Below are 17633 nucleotides of genomic sequence, written 5' to 3'. Positions count from 1 at the left end.
TGCTCTGTCCCTTGTCTCCCTTCCCCCACTTTTCTGTTGTATGTCCCCCAAGGAGGAGGTCACATGTAGATCCTTGAAATAGGTTCCCCCTTTCCAACCCTCACTCCCTATGCCCTCCCAATATTGCCACTCACAACACTGGTCCTGAGGGGATCATCCGCCCTGACTTCCCTATGTTTCCAGTGCCCATCTGTACCAGTGTACATCCTCTGGTCTAATCAGGCTTGCAAGACAGGATTTGAATCATGACAGTGGGACAGTGGGGAGGAAGCATTTAGGAACTAGAGGAACGTTGTATTTTTCATTGTTGCTACATTGCACCTTGACTGTCTCGTCTCCTTCCCAAGACCCTTCTGTAAAGGGATGTCCAGTGGCCTATAAATGGGCTTTGGGTCTCCACTCTACACTCCCCTGTTCATTCACTATGGTAAGATTTTTGTTCTGATGATGACTGATACCTGATCCCTTGACACCTTTTGATCGCACAGGCTGGTGTGCTTGTTCCATGTGGGCTTTGTTCCTTCTGAGCTAGAAGGCCGCTTGTTTTCCTTCAAGCCTTTAAGACCCCAGACGCTATACCTTTTGATAGACGGGCAACATCAGATTCCTTCACCACATTTAGTTGTTCACCCACTTTGTCTTCAGCGGTTGTGTCGGGAAGGTGAGCTTCATAGCATGCCAATCTAACAGAAGAAAGTATTTTTGCATTGAGGGAGTACTTGAGTGGAGGTCCGATGTCCCTCTGCTACCTTAATACTAACCTTATAAATATATGCACATAGATCTATTTCCCAATCCTCATGTATAAATATATTTGCATATGTTCATGTCTTTACCTAGACCTCTATAAATGCCCTTTGCCTCCCAGCTCTTTCCTCTATTTCCTTTGACTTCCCTCCTGTCCCACTATCACTTGGGTTTCAGCAATTCCTCTTAGTTACATTACCTTTGAACATGCTCAACCAGGCCTTCCACACCCTCCTCACCATTTGGATCACTTGTTGTTCCCTTGTCCCTGGGTCTATTAACACCACTACGTTTCCCCCCACCTCCCTGTCTCCCATGTCCCTACGGAAATATCGGTCCCATTGTTTTCTCCTACAATTGTTCATCCAGCCTATCTTAATTAGACAGACCTACGGAGATAGTAACATGCACAAAAACAAGACAGAGTACAACCAAGCAATAATATACAACAAAACAACAATAAACCAATGATAAAAACAAAACAAACCACAAGAAAGAAAAGCTTGTAGTTAGTTTAAGGATTGTTTGTTGGCCTTTAGGAGTGTTTTCCAGTCCAGCCTTTTGGGGCACCACGCCCTGGCCCCCAAATCCACCTTCAGCATTCCCTAGGGACCTTGCCACTCCATTCCCTTGCTGTTCTTTTGCACCCCGTTAATGTTTTTCCCCGGTGTGGAGGGATCCGATTGGGTGCAATTCCCTCACTGTGTCTCTGGTGTTGTCACCTGTAGGGCTATGGGTCATTGAGGAACGTCATGTCTCATAGTGGGGCCAGTCATGTGGTCCTCTCTGTTGACTGGCTGTTCTAATTGGGAACATCGACCTCCTGGCCTGGTGGGAGCATCAGCTTTCTTCACCACATTTTCTTATGATCGGTGAAGACAAATGCTTGGATATTAAGCTTCTTAATATACTCTTCTCCCTGATGTTGTCAATTTTATTTCTGTCTATTCCGTCTGTAGAAATCCACATGTGTTTGCTATGAATAGAGTTCAAAATGTTTGCTGTCCAAGGATGTTTGATATGAATAAGTCAGTGGGTTTGCTTAATTCCATCATGGGATTTCCATCTTCCTTTCTATCACCAATACTATATTTTCCAAATATTCTTCCTTCCTCTTTGCTTCCAACTTTTGCATTCCAATAATTATCAATGTATCTTGATTGTATTTTTTATCAATTTCACATGTGGGTAGAGTTCTTCAATTTCTTTATCACTAGCTTTAGTGGTTGGTGTTTAAATTTGAATAGCATTTGTATTGATTGGAGTTTCTTGAATGTGCATAGGTATGATTCTATCACAGACAACATTGTACTTCAAGCTAAATCTTCAAATTATTTTTTGGACAATGAATGCAGGACCACACCTCTTGATTGTACCACTCCTTGAGTAGTAAACCATATGATTTTCTCATTCAAGATGGCCATTTCCAGTCCATTTCAGCTCATTAATGCCTAGGATATCAATCTTTATGCATTCCATTTCATTTTTGATCACTTCCAATTTTCCTAGATTCATACTTCATACATTCCAAGTTCAAATTAAAGATAATTTTTGCAGCTATTTTCTCTCATTTTGAGTCATGCCCCACAAGCAAATGAAGACGCTGAAAACATTACTCCCTAGGGTTTTTTTTTTTTTAACCATGGTAAACTCTACGTTGAGAAAGTAGCTTCTTTAGAGGCATATTTGAGTGCCTTCAAACTCAAGTGCCCATTCTTTGGCACTATCTCCAACAATGTTCTGCTACATTCATTAGAACTTCAGTATCTGACAATGTTTCTGTGTTATTCATAAGAGTTTCAATGACAACTTCCTTCACAGTGGCAGCAGAATCCTGGAATAGTCTGTTCTGGAAGGTCCACTGAAACGTACTCATTTTGGATAACCCTGCTGTCATTAGAAATACCAGCAAAATACCTTCCAATGTCATAGCAACACACAAGCCATCACAGTATATAAAACTGAATGAAGAATGGTTTATATATAAACATATATTTATATTAATATATAACAATTTGTATTAATATATTAATAAATTATGTACAAATATAGTTAAATATATAAATAGCCATTTTCTTTATATAAATTTATCTATATTTGCCTACATATGTTTATATTTACATATACATATATATATAGAGAGAGATAAATTTATAGCAAGAAAACAACTTACACAATTGTAAAAGCAGGTTAAGTCTGGAGTCTGGTTACATGTCAGATGTTAAGCTGCAACCTTTTCATGACTTGTGTAGCTTCAGATGCTGGTGAGCACAGGATGGGCAGGAATACTACAGGCTGCAAAGACAGGACAGCAGGTTAGGTTTGTGACTGGGGAAGCAAATGAACCCACCATCAGCAACTTATATGGAAAACCTATGAAGACTTACAGGATTGGCAGGTAATATGGAAGGCTGTTGGCTCAAGTCACCAAAGCGGAGGTTCATAAATTACATTCAGGATTCTAAAACAGAAAAAAATGAGCAAAGTTTCCTACAAGGTCTACTTATATTGGAAAGAAAAAACACCCCTGGAGGAATTTCATTTCAGTTGCATCAGCTGTAATTTGAATAAGGGGGTTGCATTCCATGTTAATCTTTTTATAGCTCATTTGGCTGTAGATCAAATTATGGAGTTATTACATTGTGTTATGTCATGTCATGGGGGATTAGTAAGCCTTAACTTGTCAAACTAATGAAAATCTTGGCTCAGTCAAGTTGGCATAAAACCTACCACACAGCCCATCTCTGGACTTGGATTAAATCTCTTAATTCAACTTTCACAGGTGTGAGTTTTCACTCTAATTGTTATCATCTGACTGAAGCAAGATGGAAGACGGAATGAACACACATATGGGAGGATTCCTGGATGATTTGGCCATTTAGCAATTTGACACATGCAATCCCGCAATCCAGCCAAGCCAGGCATGGCTGGGCACATGACACCGAGCTTATGTGACATGTGTGACCCAGAAATGCAGCCAGGCCAATTGTGACTTAGTATCAAACCCAGGGCCTACATGGCTAATTGTCCAAGCAAGGCCTAGCATCCATCTTGGGGTCTGCATGTCCACATGATACATTCAGACCCAAAAGAAATTAGCACCCAACACAGAGCCTATGCAACATACATGGCACAGTGCCCCAGACAGGACTCACAGGACAGGGCTTGGCACTCAATCCAAAGGCCATGCAACTCACATGGCTTCACATCACAACCCGGAGCCACATTGTTTATCACTCAAACCAAAGCCCTCCCTACCCAAACAGAACTGACCCAGCTCACTACCTGACCCAGAACCTGGTGCAACAGCAAGAATTCACTTGGCTTGGCACTTGACCCAGGACCCACATGATACATGTGGTCCAGCAATACCCAGCATCCAAATGATGTGTGCAACCCAATACCCCAGCCATGTCTGATGCAGCTTGGTGCCCAAACGAGAGTCTGTATGACAGATTATAGACCTAGGGACCATAATACACAGAACCTCAGTCAGGTCATGCACATTCCAGTGCTAAGCTTAAGGGCCTGTGCTGCCTGGTCAACAGCCAGGATGGGAAAGGTTCAGCCCCTAGCCTAGTACTGGAATTGTCTGGCAAGCCAGCCAGGTCCCTCATGCTCTGTACTCTAAGGTCAAAGGAAGAATACACCCAAATAGAATCCCTTCTTTTTATTTATTTCTCTTTTCTTGTCTTATTACACCTTTGTGTTTGTCCTCTAAATAATAGTCCCATTTTTCTTATTTTTAAATTTTTACTATTACTTTTAAATTTATTTTGTTTGCTTGTTTAGTGATTTTATTTTCTTCTTGGATCAAAGCGTTTTGTTGTTGTTTTCCTTTTCCATTCAAACTACTATTTTCCCTCTCAGTCTTTCTTTGTTTTTCTCTACTTTTTCCCTCTCCACTTCTCTCTCCTATCTCCTTCAGTGATGTCATTTCTAATACCCCTTTCTAGCACCACTCAACAAAGACAACTCCCCTCACACAACCCAACAGCTTTTACATCCTTATTTTTGCACCACCATGCCATGGAAGTAGCAGTCAATCATGCTCCATGCCAAAAGGAATAACAGTCACAAAGACACTTCTATCTTATATCTGAATTCAAAAGAATTTTCTGAAGAAGAAAAAGCTCTGAAACTACCAAAAAATAATTCAAAAGACTAATTTTGGGGTAATTTCAACAGATGGATAAAGAGTACAAAAGGACAACAGAATGAATTTTAAAACCTAGAAATATTATAAGAAACTTTACAAGAAAATACCAAGCAGAGCAAAGAAGAGCAATACTATGAAAACAGAATTATACACTTTAAAAGACTGGAGTAATCGAATCAAGTAAATGGAAAGTCACATTAGTGAGCTTGAAGACAAATCTCTTGAATCAAATGTACATGTTCAAGAGTGAAAACCAACAGAAAACAATGGACTCTGAAGAAAGCCAAAATATCTTGAGGAACAATTTATATGTCATCAGTATTCCAGAATAGGAAGAAACAAAGCAATCCACAGAGAAATTAATACAAGAAATACTATGAAAACTTCCCTCTAGCATAATTAAAGAGGAGGAAATAACTACTCAAACAGTTTGAAAGAACAACACTGTACACCCTAAAACAGCACAATATATCATAATCAAACTTTCTAATAACAAGGACAGTTAGAGAATCCTGGAAGCAGCTAGAAAATTTAAAAAATCATATACAAAGAAAAACCAATAAGTCTTAGCTCAGATTTCCCAGCAGAAACCAGGCAGACAATAAGAAAATAGAAAAAAAAATATAAAACCCTGAAAGCAAACAACTGTCAATCAAGAATCTAATAGTCAACAAAATCATCAATCAAATATGAGAGAGAAATGAGAATATTACCAGACAAAGAAAACTTAAAGAATTTGTGAAATCAAACCAATATTACCAAAAGTAATAGAGAGGATACTCTGGGCAGATAATAACAAAAACAGATAAGCTTGAGATCAACATAAAAGAAAACTCCACATGTGACCTGCTCCCTGGAGGATGGACAACAAAAAAGGGGGTGAAGGGAGAGGTCGGACAGGACAAGATATGACAAAATAATAATTTATAAATTATCAAGGGCTCATGAAGGAGGGGGGAAGGGAGGTGAAAAAAAAGAGGACCTGATGCAAAGGGCTTGAGTGGAGAGCAAATGCTTTGAAAATAATGAGGGCAAAGAATGTACAGATGTGCTTTACACAATTGAGATATATATGGATTGTGATAAGAGTTGTATGAGTCCCTAATAAAATGGTTTTTAAAAAGAAAAGAAAAAAAGAGACGCAGGAAAGGGCAACTCTGACTGCTATGAAGGAAGGATAAATGATTTGGAAAATATTTGAATATTGTATGTATGGATTGTGATGAGTTGTATTGTGATAAGAGTTGTATGAGCCCTAATAAAACATTTTTGAAAAAGAAAAGAAAAACCCACACACTTAAAACAATATTCAAAACAGCAAAGAAATATATGAAGAACAAAGGAACAGATAACACCTAAAATATGCACATTAAATGATGGCAAGAGATGCACAAATATCAATAATGACACTGAATGTCAATGAATTAAATGCACAAGTCAAGAGACAGAATAACACACTGGATAAAAAAAAAACCAATACCCATCAATTTATCACTTACAGGAAATACAGCTTAGACAAAAATACAAAAGCAGTCTAAAAGTTAAAAGATAGAAAATATATACAAATCTAATGGCATATAAAAAAGCAAGAGGTAGAAGTGGTAATATTATCCTTCTATAAAATAGATTTCTAGGGAAAATCCATCATGAGAGACAAAAAAAGGTATTACATAATGATTAAAAAGAAAAGAGAACTAGAAGACATAACCAAAATAAACATAAGTACCTAATGAAAGACACTCAAAATACATTCATCAAACTCTTGTAAAACTGAAGAGAGAAAAAGAAAATATAACAATAATAGTAGGGAAATTCAATACATTGCTCTCAAGAAAGGTAAGATCATCAGAAAAGTAAACTCAATAAAGACACAGAAGAACTAAACAATATAATTAAACTATTTGATTTCCTGGTCATATACAGAGGATTCTGTTAAAAACAACAGCAACACTGTATACATTCTTCCCTAGTGTATAATTAAGATTTTCTATAATAGATCATATGTTAGAACACAAAGCAAGCTTTAGTAAATTTTTAAATATTGAGATTTTACCATTAATTTTCTCACATCACAATCCTATAAAATTAGATTTAAACAATAGGAATAGCAAGTGCAAGAATCAAATCTGTGAAACTGAACAACATACTGCTTTACAAGTACTGAGTAACTGGCAAAATCAGTAATGAACTGGAAAAAATCCTTCAAACAAATTAATGAAAACACAACATACCAAAATCATTGGGACACAGCAAAAGCAATTAGCAGAGAACAATTGATAGCAATCAATTGCACCCATGATAAAAGAAGGGAAATAATATTTAAATAATCAGGAAAAAATAAATAATGATTAGAGGAGTAATAAATTAATCTGAAAACAGAAAATACCCAAAAAATGACAAAACAAGAAGTTGGTTCTTTGAAAGGATTAAAAAAATAGGCCACTAACAAATTTCATAAAGGAAAAAAATAAGATGCAAATATCAAGATTAAGAGATGAAAGGGATGGCATCCTAATATATACACATCAAATAAAATAATAAAGCATTATTATGGAAGACATTCAACAAATCTGATAGCCGAGATGAAACAGAAAGTTTTCGAGAAATGCACTATCTACCGAAACTAACATAGAGAGAGGTAGAAAACCTTCACAACCCATAACAAAAGAATTATGTCAGGACAGTTAAAAAAAAAACAACCCTCAAACAAACAAAAAAACAAGGCCAGATGGCTTCACTGTGAGGAACTCTACCAAGCATTAATAAAAGATTTGACACCAATTCTACACAAACGATTCCAGAATATATAAAAAGACAGCATATCTGAAAACTCCTTTTATGAAGCAAGCTTAATTACTAAGCAACGAGTTACCAAGATAGAAAACTACAGACCTAATGAACATAGATGCACATTTTTTTCAACAAAATATTGGTCAATCTCATCCAACAATGTATCAAAAATAATATAATAGGATCAAGTGGGATTCATACCAGGTACATTGGATGATTCGACAATAGAAAAACAATGTAATCTACCATATAAAGATCAACACTGTAGATATTTATGACCTTAAATGGACTTATATTGGCCATTTTGAATCAGAAAAAAATCATTATTTTAAGGTTTTAGGATTCCCTATACAGTATATAACAGATTAAAGAGGAATTGGATTGCATTCAGAGTAGAGAGAATATTTCAATATTGATTGTGAAATAAAATGCTGTCTGAAATAGGATAATATCTATATGCATACAAGTAAATCTAGTCACTACAGCTATTGTAATTGGATGATTTTATATCGAGTTGTATAAGATAAATACAAGACTTTTTATCTCTGTGAAAAATTACAGTCTCAGAAACTCACAGGGGGCGCAGCTCTTCCCTGTCCTTAAGGTTAGCTATAAATTGGCACAAATTCAATGGCAATGAGTTTAGTTATTGGTTTTTGTATTCATGTGAAAGTGTATGAGTGGAGTCCAACTTATCAATCAGGTCACAGCCTGATGATGCATCCTTGAGGGTATAGAATTTTTATAAGGGAAAAACTGGAAACTTACTTCTTTCTCTCTGCCCCTATGACTTGCTGCTTTCTGAGACTTTGCCTGACTCCAGGGGCAACTTCATATGGGTTGCCCAAGCCTAAAAGCTATTGGTGCCATGCCATGTTTCCACTGACTTTGGATGCACTTGACCCATCACTCAATGTCTTTTGATCTTTTTGCATCCCGAGTCACCTTTATGCACCATTGGCTGGCAGCTACATGAGTCTGGAGCGGGCCCCAGCTTACATAGGACTTGAGAACTTGAGTTGAGCTGGGCTGGATGTCTTCTTGATATAAGATCATTTCTTGATATAACACTCTTTTATATACATAAATGAGTGTCACTGCTTTTGCTTATCTAGAGAGCCCAGCCTAGTTAAAAAATTTTAAATTTATTCCCCAACCACTAAAGTTAGTAATGCATATATTGAAGTATTTTAACATCGTCTTCAGAATAAAATTTATTTAACGTTCAATCAAAATGCTTTGGCGATAGGAATACAAAAGTTGTAAACAAAGAGGACGGAATAGTAGTTGGAAAATATATTCCTGGTAATAAAAACAACATTGGACATGCCATGATAGAATTTTGGAAGCCAATATTTCTTTATATATATACCATTTTCCAACAACACATCAGGCAACTATACATATGGACTTCTTCAGATGGAATATGCGGAAATCAAATTAACTACATCTTTGAGAAGAGACAAAGGAGAAACTCAATATCAGCAGTTAAAACAAGGCCAGTGACTGACTGTGGAACAGACCATCAATTTCTCTTATGTAAGTTCAGGTTGAAGGTGAAGAAAATGAAAACAAGTTCAGTAGAGCCAAAATATGACATTAAGTCTATTCCACTTGAGTTTCCAGAATATCTCAAGAACAGATTTGACACAGTGAACACTAATGACAGAGCACTTGATGAACTGTATTTGATTACATACTTGATGACATCAAAAACACCATTCATGAGGACAACAAAAGGTCATTTAAAAGGCAGAAAAGAAAAAAAGATTCAAGGGAATGTCAGAAGAAACTCTAAAACTTGCTCTTAATCATAGACTACCTAAGTCAAATGGAAAACATGATGAAAGTTAAGAGCTTAGTAGAAAATTCCAAAGGGCAGCTAGAGAAGACAAAGTAAAAATTCTAATGAAATGTACAAAGACCTAGATTAAGAAAACCAAAAATGAAGAATATGCTCTGCCTATCTTGAACTGAATGAACCGAAGAAGAAATTCGAACTTTGGGTTGCAATATTGAAAGATTCTATAAGCAAAATATTGAATGATGCAGGAAGCATCAGAAGATGAAAGAATACACAAAGCCACTTTGTCATAAAGAAATACTTATCATGCAACCATTTTAAGAGGTAGCAAGAACAAAGGGTTCTAAATTAAGAAGTTCAAGCTGCACTAATAGGATTCGGCAAAAACATGACTCTGCTATTGATGGAATATTATTGAAATGTTTCCACCAGCTAATGAAGCACTAAAAGCACTCAATTGTCTATGCTAGGAAATTTGGAAGATAGCTATTTAGCCAACAGATTATAGAATATCATTGATATCACATGCAAGTAAAATTTTGCTGATGATTATCCATCAAGAGTTGCAGCAGGATACTGACAAGGAACTTCCAGAAGTTAAGGTTGAATTAAGAAGAGGGTGTGGAACAAGGGATATAATTGTTGATGTCAGATAGATCTTGGCTGAAAGCAGAGCCTACCAGAAAGATGTTTATTTGTGTTTTATTGACTATGCAAAATTATTTGAATTTGTGGACCATAATAAACTACATGTAACCTTGAGAAGAATAGGAATTCCAGAGCACTTCATTGTGAACATGAAGAACTGGTACATGGATCAAGAAGCAGCTGTTATGTGAAAAGAACAAGGACATACTGCATGGTTTAAAATAAGGAACGGTATATGTATTGGTTGTGTACTCTCACCATACTTATTCACCCTGTATCCTGAGCAAATAATCAAAGGAGCTGGATTATATGAAAAAGAATGCAGTCTCCGGATTGGAGGGATGCTTATTAACAACCTATTATATGCAGTCCTCCTCCTTGAAAGTAAGGAGGACTTGAAGAACTTGCTGATGATCAAGGATTGCAGCATTTAGTGTGGACTACAACTCAATATAGGAAAACCAAAAACCTCACACCTGAACAAATATCATTTTAAATCGAGATAACAACAATGGAGAAGTATTGAAGATGTCAAGAATTTCCTCTTGCTTGGACCCACATCAACATTCATAGAAGCAGCAAAAAAGAGACCAAATGACAAATTGCACTGGTTGTATCTGTTGCACAAGAGCCATTTAAAATGTTGAAAAACAAAGTTACCTTGAGGACTAAGATGCACCTTATTGAAGCCATGCTATTTCAATTGGCTCATATGCATGCAGGAGTTTGGCATTGAACAAGAAAGTCCAAAGAAAAATTGATGCATTTGAATCATGGTGCTGGTGAAGAATACTTAAATACCATGGCCTGCCAAAAGGACAAAGAAATCTGTCTTGGAAAAAGTATAACCAGAATATCCCTTTGTGACAAGGATGGAGAGACTTCTCACATACTCTGGGCATGTTGTCAGGACAGACCAGTCTCTGGAGAAGGGTATCATATTTGGTAAAGTAGAAGGGAAAGGTAAAAGAGGAAGGCCTGAACAAGGTAGATTCACACTGTGGCTGCAACAATTGACTGAAACATGAGAATAATTCTGAGCATGAAACAGAACAGTGGAATTGGAACTGATTGGGTGGCACCTAACAACAACAACACATAATCAAAACAAAAAATAAGAACCATATGATCATATCAATTGATGTAAAAAGGGTATTTGAAAATATAAAACCCCCATTCTTGATAAAAACACTCAACAAAATATCAACAATGGAAATTTCTCAACAATATAAAAGCTATATAGGCAAAACAATGGCCAACAACTAGATCAATAGGGAGAAACTGAAGGCACTCATTTTGTGAATGGGAACACAGATGTGGATGCTCCTATCACCACTCTTAGTCAACATTGTGATGGAAGTCTTATCCAGATCTATTAGAAAACAAAAAGAAACCTAAAGATTCCATAATGGTAACTAAGAAGTGAAATTCTCACTATTACCAGATGATAAGATTTTATATATAGAAAATCCCAAAACTCTATAAAAAAAAAAAACATTATTGGACAAACTCAAGAGATTTGGCAGCGTGGTAGGATGCAAGATTAATATACAAAAATCAATCAGAGTTCTGTATACTAATGAAATGTTTTGAAAAATTAAGTAAATAAAACAGTTTACAATAGGCACATAAAAGATGAAATACTTAGGAAGAAACTTAACAAGAGAAATAAAAGACTTGTACAAAGAGAACTAGAGAACACTACTAAAAGCAATGAATAGAGACCTCTATTAATGGAAGAATATCCCATGTTCTTAATTTGTGGACATATCAATACTACCTATGTATTAGACCGGGTTTTCTAGAACAAAAATTCAGTGCGACTCATCTGTGTATAAAAAAAGAGCTTCATATCAAGAAGTAATTTTAAGAAAAATAAAAAGAAGTAATTTTAGTTAATTGCTCCTCCTCATGAGACAGGCAGCCTCATCTTCTTGTTCCCATGCAGTCCCAGTCACATTCCGGAAACAAGATGTTGAAGGTCAGAGTAAATCGATTGGGCTACTTGGGTGCCTAGTCACCAGGACTCCTTTCAACTATGGCAAAGTGGACATTGCTGCCATCAATAACCCCTTCATTGATCTGAACTACATGGTCTACATGTTCCAGAATGATTCCACCCATGATAAGTGCAATGGCACCTTCACAGCTGAGAATGGGAAGCTTATCAACAATGGGAAGTCCATCTCCATATTCCAGGAGTAAGCTCCCACCAACATTAAATGGGGTGAAGTTCATGCCAAGTATGTCAGATTCCACTGGTTTCTTCACAACCACAGAGAAATCTGGGGCTAACTTGAAGGGTGGTGCCAAAAGGGTGATCATCTCTGCCCCTCCTAAAGATGCCCCTATGTTTGTGATGGGCATGAAACCATCTCTCATGGGATGGGCTTAAGAAGTATGACAATTCCCTCGAGATTGTTAGTAATGCTACCTGCACCACCAACTGCTTGGCCCCCTGCCCAAGATCATGCATGATAATTGGAATTGTAGAGAAACTCATGACCACAGTCCATGCCATCACTGACACTCAGAAGACCATAGATGGCCCCTCTGGGAAACTCTGGCGCAATGGCAATGGAACTGCCTAGAACATCACCCTGCATCTACTGCTGCTGCCAAGCCTTTGGGCAAGGTTATCCTGGAGCTTGCATGGCCTATTTATAGGCTTTTCTTTTTTGTCATTGGTTATTTTGCTGTTGTTTGGTGTGGGGTTTTTTGTTTGTTTGTTTTCTTTTGCTCGCTCTTTTTTGGTGCTTATTATTATCTCTGCATCTCTATCTAGATAGGATAGGCAAGATAAACAATCCAGAGGAGAGGGAGAGGCAGGGGAAAGTAAGGGGAGTGTCAACAAACCCAGGGACAAGGGAACAGCAAGTGATCTAAAATTGATGGGGAGGAGGGCATGGGGTGCCTTGTAGGACTTGATCAAGGACAATGTAGCCGAGAAGAATTACTGAAGCCTGAATGAAGGTCAAAGATGATAGTGAGACGAGGAAAGTAACAGAAAACAGGTAAGTGACATTTGTAAGCATCTAAATACAGGCATGTACATATGTAAATATATTTATACATAATATCAGGGAAATAGATTAATGTGCATATATTTATAGGTTAAGTATTAACATAGCAGACGGATAGTGGGTCTCTACCCAAGCACTCCCTCAACTCAAGAACACTTTGTTCTACTCACCCGGCATTCTATGGTGCTCACTTTCCCAACTCAGTCCGAGAAGACAAATTGGGTACATAAGCAAATGTTGTGAAGAAAGCTGATGTGGGATCTTAAAGGCTTGAAGATAAACAAGCGACCATCTAGCTGAGAAGCAACCAAGCCCACATGGAAGAAGCACACTAGCCTGTGTGATCATGAGGTGTCAATGGGATCAGGTATCAGGCATCAAAGACCCAGAACAACAACAAAAATCATATAGATGTGAATGAGGGGGAGCATGGAGAGAAGACCCACTGCCCAGCAATAGACAATTGGATATCCCCTTACAGAAGGGTCACAAGAAAGAGACGAGCCAGTCAAGATGCAGTGTAGCACTGATGAAACACACAACTTTCTTCTAGTTCTTTAATGCTTCCTTCCCCTCCCCACAACCATAACCCCAATTCTACCTTACAAATCTGGCTAAACCAGAGCATGGACACTGGTACAGATAAAAGCTTGAAACACAGGTAATCGAAGATAGACAAACAACCCCTCAGGACCAATAATGAGAGTAGTGATACCAGGAGGGGAAGAAGAAATTTAGGGAAGAAAGGGAAACCCATCACAATGATCTACATATAACCACCTCCCAGGGGGACAGACAACAGAAAAGTGGGTGAAGGGAGACAGTGGTCAGTGTAAGACATAAAATAATAATAATTTATAAATTATCAAGGGTTCATGAGGGAGGGAAGGAGGGAGGGAGGGAGGACAAGGGAGGAGGAAAAATGAGCTGATAGCAAGGTCTCAAATAGAAAGAAAATGTTTTGAATATGATGATGTAAACATATGTACAAATGTGTTTGACACAATGGATTGGTGTATGGATTGTGATAATAGCTATATGATCCCCCAATAAAATGATTTTAAAAAGGAAAAAGAAAACAACTAAAAGAGTTCATGAAAACAACAAAAACAAGTTAATAGAATAAATAATTAAAAATTGTTTTAAACAACAAATAGGAAAACAAAAAATTAATACCAAAATTTCAGAAATTGATAATACATTGAGAGGGTGACAGAGTAAAATTGAACCAATGGAAGGCTTAACTAGTGAGTTTGAAGACAAATATCTCAATTCTGGTTAGACAGAGGATAAATTTTTAATTTTTTTAAGTAAAAGAAAGGCTAAGAATTATGTGGGGAAAATCAAGACGAATAACTTACATGCTATTGGGATTCTTGAAAAGGAAAAAAGAAGCACAGAGCACATTGTTGAAAAATCACAGAAGAAAATTCCCTAGCATAAAGAAAGACAAGAAGGTGAACATAATCCAAACAGAATAGGCCTCAAAAGAAAACCTTCAAGGCACACCATAATCACACTTTCCAAAACTATGGACAAGGAATGAATCCTAACAATAGAATAGGAAAATCAAAGTGTTACCTAAAAAGGAAAACCAATAATACTAAACTATTATTTCTTCTCAGAAACCATACAGAAAAGAAGCCAATAGGTTTATATATATATATATATATATATATAACTCTGAAAGAAAGAGACAATTGCCAAGGAAGAACAATATAACTCATAAAATTGATCTTCAAATATGGAAGCAAAACTAGGATATTTCGAGATTAGTGGAAATAACAGGAATTTGTGAAAAGCAGACCAATCTTACAAGAAACACTAAAGGAATTCTTTGGATAGAGAACCAACAATGAGAAATAACAACCTCAGGAATGCTACCAAAACTCACTGTAATATAGAAATATCCAAAGTAAAACAAATCTGTAAGACTGAAAATAGATGGTTCCCACTACCACTACCAACTGCTCTGAAACAGATGGGATTTGAACGTCCTGAAGATTGAGAGAACAATGTAGACTAAAACTTGAAAGCATGAAGAAGACTAAGCCTACTGGTGGGATAAAGACTAGTGGAACTCTTGAGGCTGTGGTCCTTTCTAGAAACCTTCAGCACTTCAATAAGGAAAAGACAAATCATCCAATTGAAAATGGTCAGAACACATGAAAAACTACTAAAAACATGAACAAAATTTCTCATGATCATTATCCATTAGGAAATGCAAGTCGAATCAATAATGAGATATCATCTCATCGTGACATTATCAGCCTAGTTTAAAAGAATAAAACTTAACAAATAGTGGTGAGGGTAGGGAGAGTCCAGAACCCTGAGTAAACTGAAAAATTGTGCCACTTATGTGAAATATACTATAGAACTTCTTTTAAAACATTGAAAATTGAAATACTAAATGACCAAGCCATCCCATTACTAAGTATGTTCTAAGTATATATAATGTACAGTCATGGCACAAAACAAATAAACACACTCATGTTCATTGACACTATTTATAATAGTAAGAATGAAACAACCCAAATGCCCACCAATTGAGGAATGAATAAATAAATTATGATATGTATATGCATACAATAGAATAATGTGCTAAGTTAAAAAACAATGATCAATCCCCAAATACCTCATAACATGCATGAACTTGGAGGACATTTTCTTGTTGTAGTTAGGTGCTGTTGAGTCCATTTCAACTCATAGTGACTGTGTGTACAACAGAACAAAACACTGCCCAGTCCTGTGCTATCATCGCAATTGTTATGTTTTAAGCTCATCCATGTGGCCACTGTGTAAACCGATCTTGTTGAAGATCTTCCTCTTTTTCCCTGACCAGCAACTTCTGAACTTCTAAAGGGAATGTTCTCTCCGGACAACATGTCCAAATATGTGAGACAATTTCCTCTAAGGACCATTCTAAATGTACTTCTTCCAAGAGAGTTTTGCTTATTCTGCTGGCAGTCCATGGTACTTTCAATATTCTTCACCAACACCTTAATTCAAATCCATCTATTCTTCTTTGGTTTTCCTTATTCAATTTCCAACTTTCACATGCATATGAGATTATTGTACACATCATGGCTTATGTAAGATGCACAGATTCTCATTGGCATAGTGGTCATGTGTTGGGTTGTGACCTGCAAGGTCAGCAGTTCAAAATCACCCTCCATTCTGTGGGAGAAAGACGGGGCTTTCTGCTCACGTAAACATTTACAGTGACAGAAATGCACAGGGCAGGTCTATCCTGTCCTGTAGGCTCACTATGAGTCCACCTTGGCTCCACAGTAGGGAGTTTTTTTATGTTTTCAATTTTGCATAAGGTGCAACTTAATTCTAAAAGTATTATCCTTTCAGGGTGAAACAAGTCAATCACACACACACAAAAAGATAATAGACTCCCAGGAAGATGGCACCAAGGTAGAATCACCCGCCTGGTGCTCCTGTTGTTAGATTGAAAAATTAAGAGGCAGGGAGGCAAATATTGGGAAAACACATGCTAGAAATATAATCCCCGTGTCCTACTTTGTAGTTCAGACCACCTCCCCTTACAATGTTCACCCTTGGAGCGATTCAAGAGCTTGCTGCAGCACTCTAACTTCACCGCACCTGCCCACGGCCTTTCCATATCCTTTCTAGGACCAGAAGGAGGCGTCTGCTACCCATTCCTGCACCCTAAATCTGAGATGTCCCAGCATGCTGTAATTTTCCCAGGCTGCTATCTAAGTGTGGATCATAATTCCAGGCCCACAGAGAGCCTCTGAAAACCAACCATGAGAGATCACTCCAGCATTCCACTCTCTGCTTGTGCATTTGCAAGTTTGCTACCTCCCCTTCCCAGCCAGTACCAGAGAGACCACATCATCCACCCCTTTCCTCTTCTCCCCAGCTCTGCATGTGGCCTGCCAGCGTGGTGTCATGAAAGATAGACACAAATTTAATACAATCAGAGAGGAGCGGCAACTGCCTATTACAAACACCTGGGTTATTTCCCCAAGGCAGATCACAGATTCCCAGAGCACAGACTATGGAGCTGCGTGGGAGTGAGTTGGTAGGGCAGCCAAGAGCAAGAGATGGGGAGATTGCAGACGCAGTGAGCCAATCTAATCCCCCTTCCCTGGAAGACAGTGCAACAAACCCTAATACCAGGACACCCTAGAAGCCCCTAAGAAACAAAACAGGTTGGGCTTGACAAAGAGTCCTAGGTGGCTCTTTGAGAGAGTGTTCAGAGACCTCACAAAAGCAAGTCAGCAAAACAAGCTTTCCACATAAGACACCAGGCAGCTAAGACATTGCTATACTCCAACTCCCCTAGGCTACTTAGGTAGGCGATAGTAATACACCCCATCCCTCAACCCCACTTGTTCACCTCCACCATCCCAAAAGAGCAAACCCCATCCCCTCTGACCTGATTCACCAGAGGTAGATTCTCTCAAAATAACTAACTCAAATCACTAGA

At 37.7% G+C, this 17633-nt stretch overlaps 1 long non-coding RNA gene across 2 annotated transcripts in view; it reads right to left on the bottom strand.

The window, feature by feature from the left end:
- Positions 1 to 238: 238 nt before the first annotated feature.
- The window catches only part of LOC142433976 (uncharacterized), a 126097-nt gene continuing 108702 nt past the window's right edge, over positions 239 to 17633 (bottom strand). For both annotated transcript variants that reach the window (XR_012781101.1, XR_012781102.1), the window contains exons 3-5: positions 3135 to 3208; positions 2921 to 3042; positions 239 to 683 (exon numbers count right to left, since the gene is read on the bottom strand). This is a non-coding gene — a long non-coding RNA (uncharacterized LOC142433976). The remainder of the gene's footprint in view (positions 684 to 2920; positions 3043 to 3134; positions 3209 to 17633) is intronic.

Source organism: Tenrec ecaudatus, chromosome X (genome assembly GCF_050624435.1).
Source record: "Tenrec ecaudatus isolate mTenEca1 chromosome X, mTenEca1.hap1, whole genome shotgun sequence".
Classification (NCBI taxonomy): Eukaryota; Metazoa; Chordata; class Mammalia; order Afrosoricida; family Tenrecidae; genus Tenrec; species Tenrec ecaudatus.
Note: the sequence above shows the minus strand (reverse complement) of the source record. Positions and strands in the feature narration are given on the sequence as shown.